This window comes from Rhinolophus sinicus, linkage group LG02, assembly GCF_036562045.2.
Source record: "Rhinolophus sinicus isolate RSC01 linkage group LG02, ASM3656204v1, whole genome shotgun sequence".
NCBI classification, from domain to species: domain Eukaryota; kingdom Metazoa; phylum Chordata; class Mammalia; order Chiroptera; family Rhinolophidae; genus Rhinolophus; species Rhinolophus sinicus.
In genome coordinates this window covers 158713193-158729111 of record NC_133752.1, presented here as the reverse complement: position 1 = coordinate 158729111, position 15919 = coordinate 158713193, and the positions used below count along the sequence as shown (strand labels likewise).

Here is a 15919-nt window from a genome sequence, read left to right as displayed (position 1 = left end):
TAAAATCTCAGTTTTGGATCCATTTTTGTTTGCAAATAAAGTGAATTTAGACACTTACTCTTAATTTTTCTTCTTGATTACATAAAATGAAAACATAACTTTTAAAGATTTAAGACAAATTGATTTTCCTGTAGACATGACAGATTTTACAGCTTAATTATACTAGAGAAGCATAATATTCTAACGATAATAAATTTCAGTTATCTACCTCTAAAATTTATTACTCAAGACTAATTAAATGAAAATATGTAAATATATTGAATAGATATATAACTGAAGATAATATATAACTGAAGATAATAACTGAAGAAAATTAAATCTTGACAAGAATCTACATAACTCTAACTTTTTAGTTTTATAGCATCTACTATTTGACGTCGTTTCTTGCGTTCCAACTAAAAATAATGTTAGATGTGCAAAAGAGAACAGTTCCAGTCAACAACTGTTTATTGAAAACCTAATAAATGTTCATTTCTATGGGACCTTAGAGTGGCACAATGGATACTATTAATTACAATAATGATAATAATAGTAGCAACTCTGAGGCTTCCTCTCAGTCTTCCTTTTTAACTCCATGAAGTGGCTCCTATTTTTATTCCTGAAATACAAATGAGGACACTGAAACTTAAGAGGGTTAAATGAGTACTCACCTGAGGTCCCAGCTGAAATTAAGAGAAAAATTTAGGCCTTGGGACATGGGCATTTTGACCCTTGACCAGCTTCATGTCTTTTCTCTGTGTATAGATTTGGTAGCCCAGAGGAAGATGTTTAGCCCGATATGTGGGATGGGGAAAGGCCGCTGAAAGTAGCTAATTCATGAGTAGTATTTGGAAAGAGTTAGCTTTAACTAGATAAAGGTGGTAGAGAGAGGGCAGTTGGTGCATAAAGGCATGAAGACAAGAAAACATGCCCTGTTTTCTCAAAGGAGTGAGGCAGGGATTGAAGTAAATTAGTCTAGAGACTAATAATCCAAATTAGACAGAGACCAGGTCATAGCTTCAAATGTCATCCTAAGGAACCTGGGCATCTTGTACATGAGAATCTTGGAGGTCATGTGTAGGCAGAGATGTACATAGTCAGGTTTGTGTTTCATATTTTTCTGGAAGCAGAAGTTCTAAATCTAGAATCAAGGAAAAATCTGTACAGCCATTGAAGAAAAAGTTTTGTTTCAAATAATTTTCCTGGAAGTAAAAACTTAGCAAATTGGACAATAAATAATTCTATTTTTAATTCAAATGTTATCATTTTCTCCAACTTTTGTAGTTCACTACAATACAATTACTCACCCCAGTATCATTTTGCCATTGGTTGATGATATGAATCATCTCTCGTTTTTGAGGTGAAGGATATTATTTTACTTTTCTTTTTGTTTTAGGGAAAAATGAAAACTTAAATTTAACAAACAGCTTCATAAAACTCTTATTTGGTTATGTTAAAAAAATTTCTATTTCTACAAGTTTTCCCAATCCAATTGAATGGAAATTCTATCTTTCAGGCCAGAAACCATGGATTTATCTTAACTCCTCTGTTTCTCTTACACTCATTCACATCAGCAAATTCAGGTGTTCTTTAAATTATATCCTGACGTTGGTAACTTCTTACCACCTCCTCTGATATCATCCTAGTTCAAGCCATTTTCAACTCTTGCTTTGGTTTTATAATGGGCTCCTCACTGGTTTCTTTGTTTCCACTCTTTCCCCACTTCCTTCTTCCATCCTTAGAGAAGCCTGAGAGATTCTATTACAATGTAAGTCAGTATCACATGCCTCCCCTCTTTAAAACAGTGTAATTGCTATTCATGTGACTCAGAAGAAAAGCCAGATCATTTCTTTACCTTGCAAGTCTCTTTATAATCTCTCACACAGTCTCATCCTGTTACCACTCTGCCCTGTTTTCCTGTTCTTGTGTTTTAACGCATTTGTGCTTCTCATAGGTCAAGCATTTTTCACCTGGGGCATTGGAACCATCAGTGACCTCAAGCTGGAGTATTCTTTTCTCAGATAGCCGCAAAACTCTGTCTCTCAATTCCTTCTGTCTTTACTCATATGTCACATTTCCAAGGAGGCCTTCCTTACCCAGTCTAAAATGTCAGGGCCCATCCCTTTTCCGGGTTTATATTTTCCTCTTGATGATCATCATTATCTAGTATGTGTATATTTTCCTTATTTACCTTGCATATTGTCTATCTTTTTCCCTACAACATATGCTTCATAACAGATGTGTTTTTTCTTTCTTTTTTTTTCTTTATCACCGTTGCTTGGAACGGTGCCTAGCACATTACAGATATTCAATAGATAATGATTGCTGTTTTAGAATAGGTCCTGGTTACAGTAGGTGGAAAAGGACTATATGTCTTTCATGTGTGTAATGTAGCAAAAAAAGAAAAGCAAGACAGCTAATTTTCCTTATTAAACAGACTGAATTATCATATATGGTTTAATTCAAACAGCTGGGTGCTTAATAAATCTCATTATGTTGAAAAACAATTTTTGTTGCCTTTAGTATGGGACCCTACTCAGCATTTTAGGGTCATCAAAAGTCATTTCCAGTTGCATAAAAATTGGACTTTAATGCCCACCAATTGCTCCTATTTTTTTTTACCCTTAACTATATTTGACTGACTTTACGCAGTGATTTTAGTTCTTATTTATTTTTCTCTCTCGGGCACTCTTTTCTCTTAGAAGCTTCAAATAATATTTGGCCCTGGCATTCACCCCAGCTCTCTTTCTTGGCCTCCTTTGGCCATTCTACCAATAGTAGTCCTGAGTAAAACTCGTATCTTACCTCTGCAGCCAGAACCCTGGTGCTACATCAGAACATGGGCCCATACATAGGGAAACACTTCAATATTTGACCATCGACGTGTCTTAAACCAGGAAATCAAAGAATGCTTTGAAACAATAATATGTAGGTAGACTGCATTTGTGGAAAATCAAAATTGTGTCCTTATGCAACTGAAGTTTCAGAAGAGGAACTAGTATATTTGTCTTTTTACTTACACACACAGAAATATAAAGGTCAGGTCAGCAAACTCAGTTGCACCGTTTGCAGACCTGATAAGTTTTGATAGATGGGAGAAGTCTGCACCTCCTGCTGTCTTCTGTTGCCAGCAGCCTTCCTACTGTGCAACATGAACTTCCTGTCCTGTGCCAGAGCATCAATTACCTCTCTCACTGTGATTCTGACTTACAGTTTTGTTAGCCGCTAAAATTAAAACTCCAAATGAGGCAATGAAATGATATCCTTAACATGTCAAAAAGTGCACATTTATTCTCAGTTTTTTCTGAATGAATTTCAACATAGAAAACTTTAGCCAACATTCTTATCAGTCGGCACTGTGCCAGAACAATATTTATATATTTAAATACAAGGACATTTGCATATAACAATGACATGTTTTAAAGAACAGTGGTGTTGCCAGGAGCAAGGAAAAGAACTGACAGAGAAAAAGTACTTCCCTAAAAGATATACAAATAACGTAATTTGGATTTTCTAGTATCTTTCACATGGCTGTTTAGTTCAGATTCATATTTTTCAAATCTACTTGATTGTTATCAATTAAGAGAAAATAACCTCAATTTTTTAAAGAGCCTAATATTTAACAATTGTAAGGACTGTGGATCTATTACATTTCTATGTGTCTGAGGACACTTGCCACCGAATCTTACAAGTGAGCCATTTACAGGGTAACCATAAAATTTATCACCCTACCTGACATACTCTTGAAAGTGAAAGGTTGCCATTAATCAGTAAGCAGGGGTAACAGGCAGAAATTGGGACTGTCCTGAGAAAAATCAGGGCATATAATTGTCCTAGTCATTTCATGAGTCCTTTCATTAATAAGAAGCAAGATAGGCAGTGTTTACCAAGTGCTCAACAAAATCCTTTTGGAAGAATACGTGTTCCAACTAGGTTTCAGGCTCTTAAAAGAGATGTAGTTTAGAAACTTATATCCCATAAAACCATTGCTATAAAAATAGTTATCAACAGAATCAGTACCACTTGTAAAAAGCCCTGTCACAGGTGATGAACTATTTTAGAAATTTGTATTGATAAAATATCTCTCTTTAAATTTGATATTTACTTTCATTATGTAAAGAGTATAAAATTATCTTAAATTTTTGTAAAACAGGTGAATTTTATATTCAATAATTCAATCTAGCAATATTTCTTTATTCTTTTTTTCCAATTTATTCAATTAAAGTCATATCTTTTAGAGTGAGTTGTCTCTGGTTCATTTTGGAAATCAGCAAGATATAAATTATAGGTATGTGCTAAAATTTGAGTAGTTTCTATGAAGTGTATATGCCAGGGGAAAGTTTAGGACTTTTACAGACATACAAAACAATTCTGATGTCAAATTCTGGCTTTTAAGTTTGCACAATGTATCTGAGTCTGATTAGTATAAAAGAAAATGCCAAGTTTCCACAAAATTGTGTCTGAGCCAATGGGTGGATATGTGAAGGTAGAAGCTGTTAATTAAACAAAGGGCTACACACACACACATGCACAATCTATTTTCAGTTCTTAACACTCTTGATTACCTAAATTACTGCCCTGGATTTGCAATTTTAAGGGCCTGTAATGACGTGTGTTAAAGTCTTAACATGTCCCAATTTATTTCAGTTGCTTTGCTCAACCTATCTCTTTCCCTGATTATCATTCTCATTCCCACTCCCTACGGAAGACCAAAAATATTGTTTCTGTCTCATCTCTTTAGTCTCTTTTTTCACCTAAAATATTAATTAAAGAGTGACTGAATTATATCTTTAGTTTGGCTAATGAGAAGGCTAGGCCTACCATGTATTACAATTTTTTTAATATTACCTTTGCAACATCTATATTTTAATAGTTGTTTATAATTTTCTACAGAAAGCACCCTGATTTTGTATTTTTATTAGAATAGACCAATACAGTTTATTTATTATACTTAGTGGTCTTTAAACAGTTTCATTGAGGCACAAATGACATACAATAAACTGCCATATTTAAATGTTCAATTTTATGTTTTAACATATGTATACACCTATGAAATTATCACAATGAACATGTGAACATCGTGAGCATGTCTGTTGCCTCCCAAAATTCCTTTGTATTCCTCTGTCTTTTCCTCTATCATGCATCCTCTCATCCCAACCCCAGGCAAACATGGATCTACTTTTAGTCACTATGGATTAGTTTGCATTTTATAGTTTTATTACATAGAGTCATGCAATATGTATTCTGGTTGTCTGGGTTCTTTCACTTAGTGTAATTATTTAGAAATTCATCTATGTTGTTGTGTGTATCAATAATTTGTTCCTTTTATTGCCGAATAATATTCCAGCATATGAGTGCTAGAGACTGAATGTTTGTGTGCCCCTTTTGTCCCCAAATTCATATATTGACACACTACCCCCCATCCCCTCTTATTTGATGGTATTAGGATGTGGGGACTTTGAGAGGTTATTAGGATTAGATGAGACCATGAGGGTAGAGCCCTCATGAATGGGATTAATGGTTTTATAATAGTCAGGAGGGAACTTGCTTCCCCTCTCTGCGTTCCACCACACAATGAGAAGATGGCAGTCTGCAACCCAGAAGAGGCCATTCACCAGAACTTGACCATGCTGGCAATCTGATCTCAGACTCCCAGCCTCCAGAACTGTGAGGAATAAAGTACTGTTGTTAATAAGCCACCTAGTCTATGGTATTTTGTTATAGCAGCCTGAACTAAGATGATGTGTATATCAACATTTGTTGATCCATTCTTCTCTTGATGGGTGTTTGGGTAGTTTGGGCTGGTATAATACTGTTATAAATATTCATATTGAAGTGTTTTTGTGTATAGGTACTCTACTATCAATCCTCTTAGGTAAGTATCTAAGAGTGAAATAATGTATGTTTAAATTTTAAGAAAATGGCATTATTTTCTAAATTTTCTATACCATTTTACATTTCCATGAGCAGTGAATAAGTTACTCCACCTCTTTGCCAAGATACGCTATAGTCAGTCTTTCCCATTTTAGCCATTCAAATAGATGTGCAGTGGTATCTCATTGTGGTTTTAATTTCCATTTCCCTAATGACTAATCATGTTGAGTATTGTGTATGTGGTTGTTTACTATTTGTGCGTCTTCTTTGGTGAAGTATTGGTTCAAATATGTTGGCTTTTTTTGTTTGTTTTTATTGGGTTATTTGCTTTCTTATAATTGCATTTTGAATGTTTTATATTTAGTGTGTGTGTGTGTGTACACACACACACACATTAGATGCAAGTTCTTCATCAATATAGCTTACAATTATGTTGTCTGAGTCTTTGTCTTTTATTTTCATTCTCTTAACTGTGATTTGAAGATTAAGGTGCTTTGTTTTGATGAAGTACAATTCATTAATTCTTGTATAGTTTAGCTTTTCTCATATTTAAGAAAAGTTTTACTAATACAAGGTCACAAAGATTCCTTGTCTATTTTTCTAGAAGTTTTATTCTTTTAGATTTTACATTTAGGCCTATGGCCCATTTTTATTAATATAGTATTTGAAATGGATAGAGATTCATTTTTTACATGTAGAAATCCAATTGTTCTACATCATTTGTTGAAAAGATTATTCTTTCACCATTGAATTGCCTTTGTACTTTGTTCAAAATAAGTTGATCATTTATGTGAGGGTATATTTTTAAAATCTTTATTTTGTTCCAATTATGTGTTTCTTTACTTTCACACTAATGCTACACTATATGTGTTACTGAAGTTTATAATTCTTGAAATTAGGTAATATAAGCTCTTCAAAATTATTATTTAAAAAAATTTTTAGCTATTCTACGTACTTTGTATTATCATAGACATTATAGAATTAGTATGTCAATTAAAAAATATATAGGCCCATTAGATTTCCATTTAGATTATACCGAATCTGTAGAAAAATTTGGAGATAACTAACAATCTAAACAATATTGAGTCCTCTGATCCATGAATGTGGTATATCTCTCCATTTACTAAGCTTTGTTTAATTTTTCTCAGCAGTAGTTTGTAGTTTTCAGTGTACAGGTCTTGCACCTTTTTCCATTAAATTTGCTAAATATTTCATGTATTTATGATATTAGAAATATTTTTTTCACTAGTTGCAAATTTTCATTCTTTATTGCAGGTACGTAGAAATACCAATCTCCGCCCCTTCCCCTCCATATACTATTGACTGCAAACCTACTAAACTCACGTACAGGTCCTAGTAGCTTTTTGTAGATTCTGAAGGACTTTCTACCTAGATAATCATATCTAGAACAAATAAAGATGGTTTTATTCCTTACTTTCCTATGTTGATGTCTTTCATTTCATGTTACTATTTATTGCACTGTCTAGAATCTTTAGTATAATGTTAAATAGAAGTGGTGAGATGAGTCATCCTGCCTTGCTCCTAACATAGAAGGCATGCACTTGGTTTTCCATCATAAAATATGGTGTTAGCTGCAGATTTTTTGTAGATGCCTTTTATCCGGTATAGAAAGTTTCCTTCTATTTCAAGTTTACTAAGAGTGTATATTAGAAATGAAGTTTGGACTATGCAGAAATGGAGTTTTGATTCTTCAGCCATTTATGTGTTCTTTTTTAGTTTGTTTATATGGTGAATTATATCAATTAATTTGAATATTAAACCAACCTGCATTTCTGGGATGTACTCCAGATAGTCATAATATATACTTTAGTACAATTTTAGATTTGATTTTCTAAAACATATTGATTTAAAATATTAAAAAATAAATTGAGAAAATAATACTGACTTTTTTTCAAACTGTCATGCCTCTTTTCTACCTAGCCAACCCCCATATACATGATTTTTAAAAATTGTGTTATATTGTAGAAGAGATGGATGGCAAGGAAGAGATTATTTGATTTGGTTGTTTTGGGGGTCAAGTTTTCATGTGTTTCTTTGTATGTTTTAAGAATACTCTTTGGTTTTGAGCCAGTGTTTGTCTAATCTGCTAACGAGTTCAGAATAATTTATGACCTGTTGTTATATGGTTAAGAGTGGAGAAACTGTATATTATTATTACTATTTTTTTTAGTATGCCCTATCTAAAAAGAGTAGTAAAAGAAAAGTTAAATATCCTTTGAATGCAAGTAATCTGGAATGATGAATATTAAAAAAAACATGATTTAAAGTTTGACAGACCTCTGTTTTGTGAAATGCTATAATAAATGATGTCAAATCTCAGGCAGTATGATGGGAACAATTTAAATATATAAATAATGCCCATATTTAAATGTTTAATAAACACATATGATTGCAATTCTCAGATTGAACTAGATGATTCCTTGTAGTTCGAAGACCGGTGATTCCATGAGTTATCAGAGAAGAGCAGCTGAACCTTTATGTTAATATAATAGGAATTCTAGACTCTCTCTACATGATAAAGGTTGTCATTAGACAATGACTAAAAAGGATTTGCTCTATTATATCATAATTTTCAGGATTTTTTTAACAGGGATAATTTTTTATTGAATTTTGTTTATACTGGAGCTATATTCACTAGCCTTTTGCAATGTAAGTTTATATAGTCAGAACCAATACTATTTTAGTAAGGACACAGCTTGTTACCTAATAGATGCTCCAGCCTTAATGTCGATGATTATTTAATTTCCTTGATATTATTTTCTTTAATTTGATTTTTCTACTCTTTCACATTTAAACATGGATCCTGCATGAAACACTAACTAGAGCCCAAAGTGATGACAAATGAAATTCATCAGATAAAGCAAGATGAGACATTAGAGTGGGGCATGCTTCAAAAGGGAATACCCTTCAGAAATAAGGCACAAACAGAGTGTTCTGGAAATGGTGAATAGGCCATAAAATGAGGCTATAAGGGGTTTACTTTTTTTTTCTTTTTTTGTCACAGAATTAAAATAAAAATAAAAAATGTGAGTAGTTTTCAGTTTTGGAAAATTTTCTCTTTGGGTCCACTTTCTGCCGATGTTGAATGCCTTTCCTTTTGCAGTTCCATGTTTAGTGCTAAGTACAGATGTTTGAGCCTCTGCAGTGTCAAAAACAAAACAAAAAAAACTCCAAGTGCAGTCTGGAATGACTGTCAGGCTTATATTAACTTGAAGCCTTTATATTGGTCATACAGTTGTATAATTAACCCATATTTTAAATGAAATTTAGTCAGTTTAGATTATCTTTAATATTTGTTGAGAAATAATTTAAATAACACCAAAATTAATAATACATTAGTTATAAATTTATAATTAGTAGTGTTTAGATTGTAAACCACTGGGGCTTCCAATAGACATTTGAATATTTTTCTACATCATTTATACTGTTTATATTATATTTCTTATGCATTTCATAGTTTATTATAGAAAAATCTAATTTCTTTCTACTTTAATGGAAATGTGATATTTAAAAATAATGATGAAAGACGCATTCAATTGCATGCTATGCAAATAGTTGAGTTTGTTTACTATCTTGAGTGGCAATGAAGCAGATTAGTTTTTCTCTAAATGATAGCAAGCTACTGAGGGGGAGCAGAGTTTGCCACCCCCAAAGGATAATTTGATTAGTCAAAGATATGACATGACAGAAAAGGGGCTGCTGTGAAGAGGAAGGCCATTCTGTTTCCAGTACAAAGACAAACTCAATCTGGAGCTTATTATACCTAGAGAATAATATCCACCAGGGTTCCCAAAGGGCTTGACTGATCTCAGCATCGCCTGGAAAACATTAAAAAGAAGAGATTCCTAGTCCATCACAGGGAGGGTCTGATGTGTAGATGGTGAGTGAAGCCCAGGAATCTGCCTTTTTAAAAGCTTGCCAGATGGGGCTGAGAATCAACTCATTTTGGAAATACAGCATTCCTAACTTTTATTCCTAAGTATTATTATTATTATTATTATTATTATTATTATTATTATTTAGGTACCTTTTGTTAGGCATTGCAAAGCAGACACAAGATCTCATTTTCTGGTTGTTTATACCCCATGTTGCTGATTTAGGAATCATTGTAATATTGTGGGAGCCACATGACCCTGGGCAGTGCTGATTCTTCAATAATAACCACTGGGCAGCTTAGACCATGTCTTCTGATGGATTTCACCTGCATAAAGCAGTGTGGCTTCTTGTAATGTAGGCAAGAGCAAGATTCTTTACACAAAAGAACTCTGGACCTGGATAAGTAACTGACTGAGACCTCAAAATTACATCCCTCAGAATATGTCAGATTTTGTGATGCCTTAGAAGAATAATCAGGGAAGATGCTGCATATAACCTACCATCATCATGAAAATACAAACCTCAGTAATGCCCCCATGGAGTGACTGATTCTATGCTGCATGGCATCCTGAGGAGCCTGCAAGGATGAATTAGACGTGAATTGTAGTTAACCAATGGAGTTAATTTAGTTCACCAAAGGAGTTAGGAATAATTACATTTTAACCATGTGTGAGAGAGGGGTCGTTAATGTCCTTTATGTGAAATGCTGTAGTATAATAGGAATTTATATTTCATTTAAAGAATCAGCCCTTAACAATAGCAAGGGAGTTATGATCAGAAGAGAGAGCCTAAAGAGGACCCATTTTCTCTGATCTGTAGTGGCAAACAAGGGAAATTGTAGAGTAGGTGAGTAAGTTTGGCTTTTAATTGGAAAAACTAGAGCCAGTAAATTGTTTGCTTACTTGCACATGTCAAATATAAATTTAAAGACTATTTTAACATTGTCATATAAAAAAATAGCACACACATGCTAGTCTTGTAGCTGAGTTACATGTTAATTCTTTATTATATTTTCCTTTGCCAAGAAATCAAGAGAAGGGTGAGACTCAGAAGGGCAGCAATGGAAGAATTAAGAAAGGTCATTGTGAAGAAAGATGTGTCATTAGAGACTAAGGCTAAGATCATCCACACTTTTGTATTCCTAATTACTACAGATGGAGGTGAAAGTTGGACAGTGAAGATGCTGATAGAACAAAATCGATTATTTGGAATACGGTGTTGGAGGAGAGCTCTATGGATACCCTGAACCACTGGAAAGACAAATAAGTGGATCCTAGAGCAAATTAAGCCTGAAACATTGCTTGAGGCAAAAGTGACAACCCTGAAGCTGTTCTACTTCGAGCACATCCTGAGAAGGCAGGGTTCTTTGGAAAAGACAGTCACGCTGGAAAAAAATGGAAGGCAGCAGCACAAGAGGAAGACCACATGTGAGATGGATTGTCTCCATAAAAGAAGCCATAGGCATGAGTCTGCAGGAGCTGAGCAGGGCTGTTGAGGACAGGACACTGTGGATGTCACTTACTCATATAGTTGCCAACAGAACATAACACACACATACATGCCATTTGACTATCAAAGACAACCTTGTTTTGTACTTAAAATGTCTGTGTTTTCAGACCGAAAGTTGAAAATTGATAAGAAAATTCAGGGAGAATATATTATGTTTTACTGAAATGTAATTTTCCTCTTAGGTGTCCTTCTATTTGAAGCATTCCTCAGAAGACAGAGGCTTTTGTTGTTAGTATGCTTAATGTATTCTCAGAGTTGCATCAACTTGTATCTCAAAGGACTTTTTTTTGTTTGTTTCTTTGTTTGTTTTTGAAAACTTGGTAAAGTGGAAAGAGCAGGGACTTGAAAGTAAGATTGAATTGGATGAAAAACCTGATTCTGACCCTTACCAGATGTGTAACAATTCCCAAATTACTACATTTCTTATCTGAAAACTTGAAGAAAATAACACAAGCCTTTGTGGTTGCTGTGAATACTAAATAAACTAATGAATAGAAAATGCCCAGAATATTGTGAGTGATTAATAAATTGTTTCCTTTCATGGAAAATTTTCAGGAGCATCTCCAGAGCAAATTTTGATTCAAAGAGTATTAAAATTTTATTTGGTACTTATCTAAATTTCTACATAGATTTTTTAATTTATAACATGCATGACTTTCACAGCCGTTTTCTAATATTTTAGGCAATCTCTTTTTTAAATTTTTTTATTTATTAGTTTCAGGTATTTAGGCAATCTCTTTTGATTAAAGAACACAAAACACATTCTATTAAAACGAACTTATTTTCTGAAAACCCTATTTATTGAAGTTACCTATGCAAGTTGCATTTCTAGAACCCTATAACTTTTAAAACTCAGTACCTCTTCACTTCTAGAGACATAGGTGTAATTTCTTTGTCCTTGCCTTTACCTACATACTTGATCCTAGGACCAAGGAGCAAGGTCTGCTTTGTGATAGCTCTTAAGTCATCAGATGTCTGCCTAAAAATTGAAGAATAATGAAAATTCCTAACATGCTTTAATTGTGACACTAGAGTTTATATGACATCAATAGACATTAATAGTCATAATTCTTATTTTAATTAATTTAATAATTACTTTTATTATGAATATAAAAGTACAGTTAATTATTTATTATAATAGGAAAAAAAGACATTGAGCTTTAAGTTTAAGTGAGATCAAAGTATTAGTACCTGTTCTTCTACTTAGTTACTTAACGTTAGTAAGTAACCAATTTTTGTCACCACCTGATGAGAGAGGTGCTAGTATTATGCCCATTTTACAGATCAAGAAACAGGTTTTGTGAAGATAAGTAATTTGTCAAAAGTAAGCTAGCTAGGAAAACATAAAGCAGGGAAATTAATGCAGATCTCTCTAACTACATCTTTAACTCTTATCTAACCTCTACACCTTATAACAACATGAACAGTATGACTGTTCACGTCTTCCCCCTTATTTTGATTTGGAAATTTGTTTTTAGGTTATCATCATTCTAATCCTTATACTTGTTATATACTAGACTACTTCTAATTGTATACCTACAGTATAGGTACAGAGTGATTTCTATAGAGCAAATGGTGGCAAAATTTTATGTTGAATCCTCTGTCAATTATCTAGGGAATAAAAATTTTTAAACAAGGAAATTGTACACTTATCTGGGAACTTTTCACAGAAAAGTCAGTGAATTGTGAAAATTGCCTACCACATTTCAGTTATATGGTGGTCAAATTCATTAAAAAAAAAACCACAACGAACTCATTTGTAAAAAAAACAGATTGTTAGAATTTAGAATTAGAATTCTCATTAAAAATTATTCAGCTGACTTTACAATTATAGACACCGGATATAGTTTTATAGGTAGGAAAGAGCAACAAAAATTCTTTATAAATGAAATGAAATGGATGATGCATGGCATTCAAGGAGCGTGAGGAGAACCACGTAAGAAATGGCAACAGTAACTCTTATTAAAAATGTTAAAAAGAAAAGTGCGGTGATAGGTAAAGAGAAGACCTTGTTTTAGTCAGATTTGCTTTATTTTTTCTTTGTTCTATTCCCACCTAAAACCTTTTACCCTACTTTATGAAAACTAATGGAGAGGAGAGTCAGGTATATTATTAATTAAGGCATAAGCTGAATTGGAAAACAAATCTTTCTGAGAAGATCATTCGACCCAGTGAAATCCATTTTTACATCAACTGCTTTTAGGTTCTCCAACGGTGGTCCCAGAAAAAAGAAGCAAAAAAGAATAGTGGGCCACAACACGTGGCTTCCAGTGAGAGAGTTCTACTTTCTCAATCAGCCCTACTCCAACTCTTCAATGGGTAAGTCTGACTTTTTCCAATGTTGCTTAGACTGCTGTGCAAAGACAATCTCCTAGACTTGCTATTGAAATACCGATGGCCACCAAGCCATCACTGCCAAGAAATGTTCCAAAATAGATAGAACTTCAAAACTACTTGCATCAGAGCTGGTTGGATATTATGCCTAGAATTATTTTAGCTTTGTGCAACTTGTATTATGACTTTCAGATTTACTACACAGACATTTATTTTAACGGGGACAGAAAACCTGTAAATATAATTATTTGTGCTCTTTCAGGGGGAGCTGTAGATCTCATAATTATTTTAATTGAATACTGCTGCTTCCTTTGTGCTATTGTACTTATATTAATGAAGACTTGGATAATTAGGTTTAAAAGAACATAGCATGTTTGCTTGTCTGCATACTGAATTTTAGTGTGGTCTTCTCAAATGGATTGAGAGTAATACTGGAATACTGAAATCCTGTGATATACAAATGGAATGACTATGGGCTTTTAATATAAAGGAAGAACAGAATCATGCACACTTTTCTCTCTTTGCAAATTGTGTGTGTGTGTGTGTGTGTGTGTGTATTCCTATATTTAGAAATATATATATGTATATAAGAAAGTACAATTTCTTCTATGATGTGCTTCAGTGCAATACATATCCAATTATAATATGATCTATAATCTTCATAAAACATTAGATATACTTAAAACAATATTTTATTATCCAGCTTATATATTTTGGAATTTGGTTAGCTTTACTGTAAAAAAACAACATTGGCTATATAAAAACAAGGTCAAGATTTCAACTCCCAGAAAAATTAGAATTATATGAGAATGGTTAATAACCAGTAGTTAAATCTCTAATTCCAGCTAGCTATGTCACAAAGCTTAATTTTCTTTCATACAGTAGTCATTCTTTAATCCATTTGGAGAATAATTACAATAAATCTATAAACTGTCTGGATCTCTTTTTCTGTTCCTTTCCATGTTCTTGATGTTTTATAGCTATATAAATTTATTCTGTGGTTCAAAACTTGTCAGATTTCTTTGGAAAGACTTAGGACATTATAAAGAAATCCAGGTGAAATATAAAATGTCTTTCATTTATCTAAAAATTTAATTATGAAATATCAGCTTTTGCAAAGTATGTTGGGGAGGTAGAGAGGAAGCAGGAGTCATGGAGCCTATCCTTAGCGAGTTTATTATGTTACTGTAAAAGCAAAATCCTCAAATCATTAAAAATAGAATTCTCATATGCATGGTGAGTACATATCACATTTTTATTATGATAATTAAGGCAATAACCAGCAGAATAGCAGATGTTTGAAATAGATTTTGCAAACTGGGTTTATAAACGAAATGGAAAAAGAAATGCTTTAGTAAGATTTCTATATTAGATACAAAATAAATTATGTTCTATAGAATGATACCTCCCTTCTTTTTTGAGTATTGCCTCTACTGAACATCAAGAACTGTGAAGTGTCTGATATATTGCTTTACATCCATGCTAAGACATTGACCTGCCACACTTCCATGAATGTTGGCAAAAGATAGGAGACTCTTGGATCAGAGGGAAAGGAGTTTATTACTATGACACAATGGTCAATATGAGTATTAACATATTTTTTATCAGTTCCTCATATCACCAAGTTTTGTTGGATCGACATACATGGACCTAGGTGGATGCTGGACAAACAGTGAGTTATGATACAGAAGAGTGACTCCAAGCTGGGGAAAACCAAATCTTTTATAATGGGCAGTAAGGAGGCCTATCATTTTACCCCAGAGGGAAATATTATATTTATTATACTAGAGAGTAAGCATGACTGCTCTTTGCTCTAGAGAGAGACACTATCGCTATCTTCCAAGGCTGTATGCAAGCCTGTCCTTTGCTGTGTAAGGTAGTAGCATTATCTTCTAAGGCTCTTCATGATAGAAGCATCCTTGAAAAGATTGTCCAAGAAAAAAGGAGAGACAGTACATCAGTAGCAAGATATGCAGCAATGGAAGAGACAAACAGAGAATTGTTTCCCAATTATATGCATGCTTCTTTTCTACACTATCTTAGTTTTTCGGAAATTTACCAAGAATGTTGGTGACTATGAATAATCCAACAGAGGCTGGGACCAATCTGTTAATTAGTCTCCTAAAGCATTTAATTAAGGCAACTAACAACAGGACTCCAAACAGGAGATGTTGACTTTCTGTGTTGAGTTCTACAATGTGTCCCAGGTCCCAGATCCATTTAGTAGAACACAACTCACAAACCATTAGAACCTATTTTAGAAAGTTGGGTATACTTCTCCTTCAGCTTCTGTATTGACCTTCTAGTTGGCCCAAGGCATTAATCC

General features: G+C 33.5%; 1 protein-coding gene across 1 annotated transcript in view; it reads left to right on the top strand.

The window, feature by feature from the left end:
- The window catches only part of LOC109449859 (ALG10 alpha-1,2-glucosyltransferase), a 285010-nt gene that overhangs the window by 47437 nt on the left and 221654 nt on the right, over positions 1-15919 (top strand). The window contains exon 2 of the mRNA XM_074325841.1: positions 13463-13578. The gene's annotated coding sequence lies outside the window, so the exon portion shown is untranslated. The remainder of the gene's footprint in view (positions 1-13462; positions 13579-15919) is intronic.